Below are 8,030 nucleotides of genomic sequence, written 5' to 3' on the forward strand. Positions count from 1 at the left end.
TCACAGAAGACTACTGTTTCCCCCTGTCTAACCCTCACAGAAGACTACTGTTTCCCCCTGTCTAACCCTCACAGAAGACTACTGTTTCCCCCTGTCTAACCCTCACAGAAGACTACTGTTTCCCCCTGTCTAACCCTCACAGAAGACTACTGTTTCCCCCTGTCTAACCCTCACAGAATCACACGGCTCTTTGACTCACAACCAGAGTAGAAAGGCATGTTTGTTTGACAAATGGAGCAACTTTTTCCAGGCCTAACATGAATTACTTTTTTTTTTTTTTTATTTAAATCTGTTTTTTTTTTTTTTTTTTTTTGCCGCTTCTCCGGTTATTAAACCGTTTTTAAACGTTTATAGTGTTTAACAGCCAGCAATAATGGAATGAACTCAAGAGGCCAATTCAAAAACTACAACAGCATCTTGTTGCATCCTCACAGTGCAGATACATTCAGTGATTGACTCATCCTGTGGAGCTGCATTGATTACAATTGCGCCAAAAAGCACTACAATTTCAAATTATTATTTTTTTGTGTGTTTTTTTTTGTGTGTATTTACTCAATCTTCTTCCTGTTGAAACCACCGCTCATCCAAAATGGTGTCTTGCCTTTTAGTCTTCACAGAGTAGTCTGGCCCTCAACAATCGGGTGGCTCAAGCTCACCACAGTCGCAATCAAAACTATCCTCCATTTTACATAGGGGTAACCTGAAACAGAAACAACACAATGCTTTAGGTCAGCAATCAGACAACAATTAGACAATAGTAACACTGCCATGGCTGGCTGACTTGACATAGTTCCATTCAACCGTTTAATAGCCTGACGTCAAATGGACTGAACGACTGTCACTGTCCAATTTAAGATGACCCAAAAGAGAAATACATTGAGAGAAAGGCTAGCTAATACATTTCAAAAGTTTCAAACTAGGTTTTTCATCCAATTGGCGACAGATTTTCCACACAAATATTCTAAAAATCTGCATAAAAACAATATGCAAATTTTCCCACCGGAGTTTCCATCGAATTGACATGTGCATGATGCCATAGCGATGACATAATGATGACATAGTGATGACATAGTGATGACATAGCGATGACAGTGTGCATCAAAATACATTTTGCGGTTAAATTCCCACGTAAAAAAAATGTAATAAAAAAAAGCAAGTTAAATGGTTTCTCATCACATTTTCAACTCTACTGATGGTTTTCACAAAATATATGTTGTATAGCAAGTGTGATACAGTGTGGGTATAAGACTATAATTGTATTATTGTTCGATAAAAGAGCGAGATGATCTTTAGTTGTCAAACGGCAGCTAAGCATCGATGATCACGTCAACAGAATAAGACCCTTGATATTTATTGGAAAATAGTCTTATATTTTAACTATTTGAGGAAAACGTCCAGTTTTAGTCAATAAACTTCAAAAAAAAAAATGCTACCTGGCTTTGTAATCCAGCTAAGTTGCAATAAAGACCATATGGTCTGTGGAAAGTCGCTAGGCAGATGTTAGAATGGGAAAGGGGGATACCTAGTCAGTTGTACAACTGAATGCCTTCAACTGAAATGTGTCAGAGAGGTGCTGGGGGTGGCCTTAATCCACGTCTTTGGCACCCGGGGAACACACTGGGTTAACTGCCTTGCTCAGGGGCAGAATTACAGATGTTTTACCTTGTCAGGTCAGGGATTTGATCCAGCAACGTTACGGTTACTGGCTCAACACTAACTTTAGCGACTGAGCGTTGGTATGATCGTCGGTGCCAGGCATGCTGGCTCCAGTATCTCAGAAACGGCCAGCCTCCTTAGACCTTTAAACGCACGATAGTGTTTAGGGTTTACCAAGGATGGACAAACAAAAACACATCCAGTCTGCCCTGTGCCCAGTCTGCCCTGTGCCCAGTCTGCCCTGTGCCCAGTCTGCCCTGTGCCCAGTCTGCCCTGTGCCCAGTCTGTGCCCAGTCTGCCCTGTGCCCAGTCTGCCCTGTGCCCAGTCTGCCCTGTGCCCAGTCTGCCCTGTGCCCAGTCCCATGCCCTGTGCCCAGTCTGGTGTACCTGTGCCCCAGTTAAACGCCTAGCCCTGTGCCCAAATTCCCATCAAAATACACCTGTCTGCATCTGCATGTGCCCAGTTATCCAATGTGTTTCTATGAGCTAATAGCAGTAAGGCCAAATTCAATGTTTCATATATATATATATATAAATAAAGGAGGTCCTAAATGTAAAAAATAAAATAGATAAATGATCCTTGGTAGGATCATCTCAAAACAATTCTCTATTTTAGCTTATTTTTCACACTTTACATACAGAGTTGAAATATCTAGCCAACATTTTTTAATTGAATTACATTGGTTGTTATTACCGTCAGCCGATTTGACACTTTGGCTTTGGTTAAAGGCAAATATAAATGCATACTAGTTGTAGTCATGGCTCCTGCTCCAGTCGACACATTCAGGGTGATGTGAAACAATGGCAACATCTCCCTGGCATCTCTATAGCGAGCTCTCATTGGCCATTGATAATCACCGTTCTCAGTCAAAACTTGTCGTTGCACATCTCACACTACAAGAGCATTGCAGAGTTTGTGCCATTAAAATCAAACGTTTGAAAATATTTGGATGTCTGAGACTGCTCAAAGATTGGATTGGAAAAATCACAGATTTGCGTCTCTGACCCGCTCACATTAAACGAGCGTTGGTGACAGCCGCGCGCCTCAAGTAGGCAACGACATGGGGATTTCATATCCGATCTCAAAAACTAGTCTGGGACAACAACGTGGTCTCAGAGTATTTCACATTCATTCTGTACGCAAATCCGAGACACTCCATTTCGTATGATATGATAAGTTTAGTATGGTATGCATTAATTTGTGGATGTCCATCAAACATTTCATATGATATGTAACAAATTGCAATTAGTACAATGTAACATATCATACTAATTTGAGTGTCCCGGATTTACTTTTACTATGTTATGTCTAATCGATGAGACCAGTCTGGGGACTGCTAAGTCGGGGCCAAAAGTTTGGAGAATGACAAATATTAATTTTCACAAAGTCTGCTGCCTCTGTTTGTATGATGGCAATTTGCATATACTGTTATGAAGAGTGATCAGATGAATTGCAAAGTCCCTCTTTGCCATGCAAATGAACTGAACCCCCCAAAAACATTTCCACTGCATTTCAGCCCTGCCACAAAAGGACCAGCTGACATCATGTCAGTGATTCTCTTGTTGACACAGGTGTGAGTGTTGACGAGGACAAGGCTGGAGATCACTCTGTCATGCTGTTTGAGTTCGAATAACAGACTGGAAGCTGCAAAAGGCGGGTGGTGCTTGGAATCATTGTCCTTCCTCTGTCAACCATGGTTACCTGCAAGGAAACACGTGCCCTCATCATTGCTTTGCATATAAGGGCTTCACAGGCAAGGATATTGATGCCAGTAAGATTGCACCTAAATCAACCATTTATCAGATCATCAAGAACTTCAAGGAGAGCGGTTCAATTGTTGTGAAGAAGACTTCAGGGCGCCCAAGAAAGTCTAGCCAGTGCCAGGACCGTCTCCTAAAGTTGATTCAGCTGCGGGATCTGGGCACCACCAGTACAGAGCTTGCTCAGGAATGGCAGCAGGCAGGTGTGAGTGCATCTGCACGCACAGTGAAGTGAAGACTTTTGGAGGATGGCCTGGTGTCAAGAAGGGCAGCAAAGAAGCCACTTCTCTCCAGGAAAAACATCAAGGACAGACTGATATTCTGCAAAAGGTACAGGGATTGGCCTGCTTGGGACTGGGGTAAAGTCACTTAATCTGATGAATCCCCTTTTCGATTGTTTGGGGCATCCGGAAAACAGCTTGTCCGGAGAAGACAAGGTGAGCGCTACCATCAGTCCTGTGTCATGCCAACAGCAAAGCATCCGGAGACCATGCATGTGTGGGGTTGCTTCTGAGCCAAGGGAGTGGGCTCACTCACAGCCATGGATAAAGAATGGTACCAACACATCCTCCGAGAGTAACTTCTCCCAACCATCCAGGAACAGTTTGGTGACGAACAATGCCTTTTCCAGTGTGATGGAGCACCTTGCCATAAGGCAAAAGTGATAACTAAGTGGCTCTGGGAACAAAACATTGATATTTTGGGTCCATGGCCAGGAAACTCCCCAGACCTTAATCCCATTGAGAACTTGTGGTCAATCCTCAAGTGGCGGGTGGACAAACAAAACCCCACAAATTCTGACAAACACCAAGCATTGATTATGCAAGAATGGGCTGCCATCAGTCAGGATGTGGCCCAGAAGTGAATTGACAGCATGCCAGGGCAGATTGCAGAGATCTTGAAAAAGAAGGGTCAACACTACAAATATTGACTCTTTTGCATCAACTTCATGTAATTGTCAATAAAAGCCTTTGACACTTATGAAATGCTTGTAATTATACTTCAGTATTCCATAGTAACATCTGACAAAAATATCTAAAGACACTGAAGCAGCAAACTTTGTGGAAATTAATATGTGTCATTCTCAAAACTTTTGGCCACGACTGTACACCTGGCTGAAATGTGGATGGACTGGACCTCCGACCTCACATAAAATAACAGTTTTTATTAAAAAATACCTCTTTCAGCACCCAAAGAATAGCGTTAGCCTGCAATTACAGAGAACAATGTATGTAATTGCAGGATATTCTTTGGGTAATGAAATCAGTAGTTTTTAATAAAAACTTCATTTTAAATACTTTGTTGCTAGATTTAGCAAGTCAGATTCTTCGAGCGACTTTTATTGGCAAATGTATTTAGATACTTTTTAAAGGCTGCCCCAGTTAGTTTTGGTTGATTTCATTTATTTAACGAGGCAAGTCAGTTCAGAACAAATTCTTATTTACAATGACCGTCTACCCAGGCAAACCCGGACAAAGCTGGGCCAATTGTGCGCCGCTCTATGCTACTCCCAATCAAGGCCGGATATGATGCAGCCTGGTTTCGAACCAGGTACTGCAGTGTCTTAGCGAGCTGCTCTCTACGTCACTCTTAGACCACTGCGCCACTCGGGATTTAGTGACTTCCGTGTTTGTGTGCCCTGCCTGGCTAAACTCAGCTGCTCCTCTCCTGCTCCACTAAGGTAGCGCCACTCTAGCCTCTTGGTCCTCACCCCTCTGCTGCAGCAAGTGAAGTTAATTTATTAAATCGGCTCCTTGTCAAATGACCCCACAGCTCTCTATAAGGCATAAACAATAATAACAAGTTAAAAAATAAAGTGTATACTATTTTCAAAAAAAGTACTTGTTGTTGTTTTTTTGTTTTTGTTTAAATGTGCATTTTAATGATTTAATGTCTCATTGCATGAGAGGACTGAGGGACAGCATAAACGTAAAAACAAATCCCTATTATGTCATCTAGGGACAAATGGACAAACGCTACTTTTTTTCCTTTAAAAAAATACAATAAATAAATGTTAACACTGCGCCGCTCAACTCCATAGTTAATCGTGGAGTTGAGTCGCCTGGTAAACTAGCTACTGTAGCATCATTCGCTAACTAGCGACACACTTTCTATCCAAAACGGAACCAGAAAAAACACACCGAAATGTTTAAATGTAAATAACATGGCGATAGCAGCTTGCCAACAAAACATACTCGCCGTATTGCCGACTATAGGTTATTTTGTGTGAAGATAACCACGTTATTACGATTAACTTTCTCCAGATAGCCACTGCTAGCCAAGTTAACCATGTGATCCCCCCCATTAAAGTCGTGAACCTCCGACTCCGGTGATATTTCGGGGAACAGACCCCCTAGTTGACTGTTCGCATTATCCTAACCTTACAGGGGGGTGAAATATCGTTGATATTCAGCCAAAGGCTTCTTCTATATAACATTACCCATATAAACAAGGTTTTATCCACATATTTGGTTGATAGAGAGAGGGAGGTTTTCAACGATCCCCGTGACATGAACAAAGGCGCCCTGTTGTTGGCCAGAGGGTCTTGAGTTGAGCTGGCTAACCTCACAAGGCCGTCGCTAGTTAGCTTTATTCGGCTCCGTGGTCGTCCCTCTGAGGCATACAACAGCGGATCCTGCTCCCTCCTAACACAAAGCCGACGTCGAAAACCCGACGTGGAAAATGTCACATAATCTGCCGTTTAAAAACATAATACGACCTTCCCACATAACAATATACTTATCTAACCAAACAAAAAAAATAGTATTGAATCACTTACTGTTCTCGTCCGTTTCATTTGATATAGCGATGTTTTTTCAAAGCGATATAAGGTCGGGCTGCGCTCCGTCCGCACCGCGCTGCGAGTCTGTTACCATCGCCATTCAGACTGGCTACCCGCGTCAGCGTCGGCGTCATTCAACAGACGTGGAGAACGGAGACGATGGGGAATCGGGCGGTAAATTCAAAATATTGGAATAAAACAAATGTTTAGGGCGATTCTATCTTCTAATGTTTATTTGATGTTATTTTACTGACTGTGTTTTTTGTTATGTTTTTTTATTGTTATAGTCTTAGTGTTATTGACAGCCAGCCAGGCAGAATCTTATCCTAAATAGATAGCCCCAATACAAAGGAAAAACACTTAACAGGCCGCCATCACTATTGAATGGAGGATCAAAGCAGCCTTGGGAAGCCTCAAACGCAAAACAGTTCAACATTAAATAACAGTCATTAAAACAGTTTAAAATCAATTAACAGCCATTAAAAACAGTTAACATCAATTCATTATTAAACTGCTGATAGTTAGGATTATGTTAATTCAGAAGGTCATTGTTTTTAGACGTAGGTCTGTACATAAAATAATGCATAAGCCTAATTGACAACCTGTCATGTTCAGCCTATAGGCATATATAAAGCCTATAGCCTAAAATAATGCATAGTCTATAGGCCTAATTGACAATCATATTGAGCCTATATATTATATTTATAGTAAACACAGAGACTATGCGGTTGAGTCTGACTGCTCAATGAAATCCTCATGTATTAAACTTAAAGTAAAACACAGATCGATAGGCGGTATAAGCTTATCTTCACATCAAATTCAATCAATCATTTAATCATGACCTATAGTTTTCTGTACTTCTCTCGCATGTATTTTACCTGTTATTGACTGGGCACAGGTGTAGTCAGTGCCTGTTACGTTTGGACCATATGTCACACACAGTTGCTGAGACGGAGGATTATATTTATATTTTCAAAATAAATATTCAATATCAGCACTCAAGAGAGATACTAATATTTGTGTCAACTTCCAAGCAAGTCAGTCAGACAAGAGAGACAAACTTGATTTGGAAATGATTTTGCTTGCGAAGGACTGCGGAGGTGCTGCCGTTGTTTTTCATCCTTCAGCAGCAATGCAGTGTTTTCTGAGCGTTGCCCAAATGCTATTTTCAGATTATGGTACACAGTACTGGGTTATTAGCCGCGTTAGAGGTAAAAGTCCCTCGGAAAGGTTACTGGTGCTGCGCGAGGATTTAGATAGTCCATCTGTCATGATGCGCAGGGCTTGTCGCCTTTTTCTGCTGTTTTTTTTAGTCTTCTTTTTTCCCCCGACTGGCGGTATGTGGAATCTCTCGCACTGCGATCTACCTACATCCTTCCGAAAATAATATTCCGAATAAAGGAATAAAAATCACACGGAAATAAAACAGAATGGCCAAAATATTCGGATCCAGAGATATTCAGATAGATTCTGCGGGTCTGGGGTCCTTGTCTGCTATGCAGTAGCTTCACCAGCTAGTCTGTGAGCCAGTGTGATGTAACAACATCAGCATAGGCAGCACCAGAGCAGGGGAGAGCGGAGGGGAAGGAGGATATGTAGGATATGTTGATGAATGAACGAGCAACAGAATCGGCCAGTTTAATGAGAGGACCGGAAGAGGCTGGACGCGGGAAGCAGCAGGAGCAATGTGGTAGGTTGCTCCCATCAACTGCAGTGTCCATCAGCAGGGCCAGCAGACCATGTGAAGAGCCGTGTGGCTGAGAATGCTGCAGAACGTTACCTGACCCAGCCTGGGATGATGATGATGATGATGTAGACTAGTGGGATGGAG

General features: G+C 42.1%; 1 long non-coding RNA gene across 1 annotated transcript; it reads right to left on the minus strand.

Moving 5' to 3' along the window:
* Positions 1 to 396: 396 nt before the first annotated feature.
* On the minus strand, positions 397 to 7,046 carry LOC135554978 (uncharacterized). The gene is made up of 2 exons (XR_010457797.1): positions 6,197 to 7,046; positions 397 to 700 (listed from the first exon to the last, which is right to left on the minus strand). It is a non-coding gene; the product is annotated as an uncharacterized LOC135554978 (long non-coding RNA).
* Between the last annotated feature and the right edge of the window lie 984 nt (positions 7,047 to 8,030).

This window comes from Oncorhynchus masou, chromosome 2 (genome assembly GCF_036934945.1).
Source record: "Oncorhynchus masou masou isolate Uvic2021 chromosome 2, UVic_Omas_1.1, whole genome shotgun sequence".
Taxonomy (NCBI): Eukaryota; Metazoa; Chordata; class Actinopteri; order Salmoniformes; family Salmonidae; genus Oncorhynchus; species Oncorhynchus masou.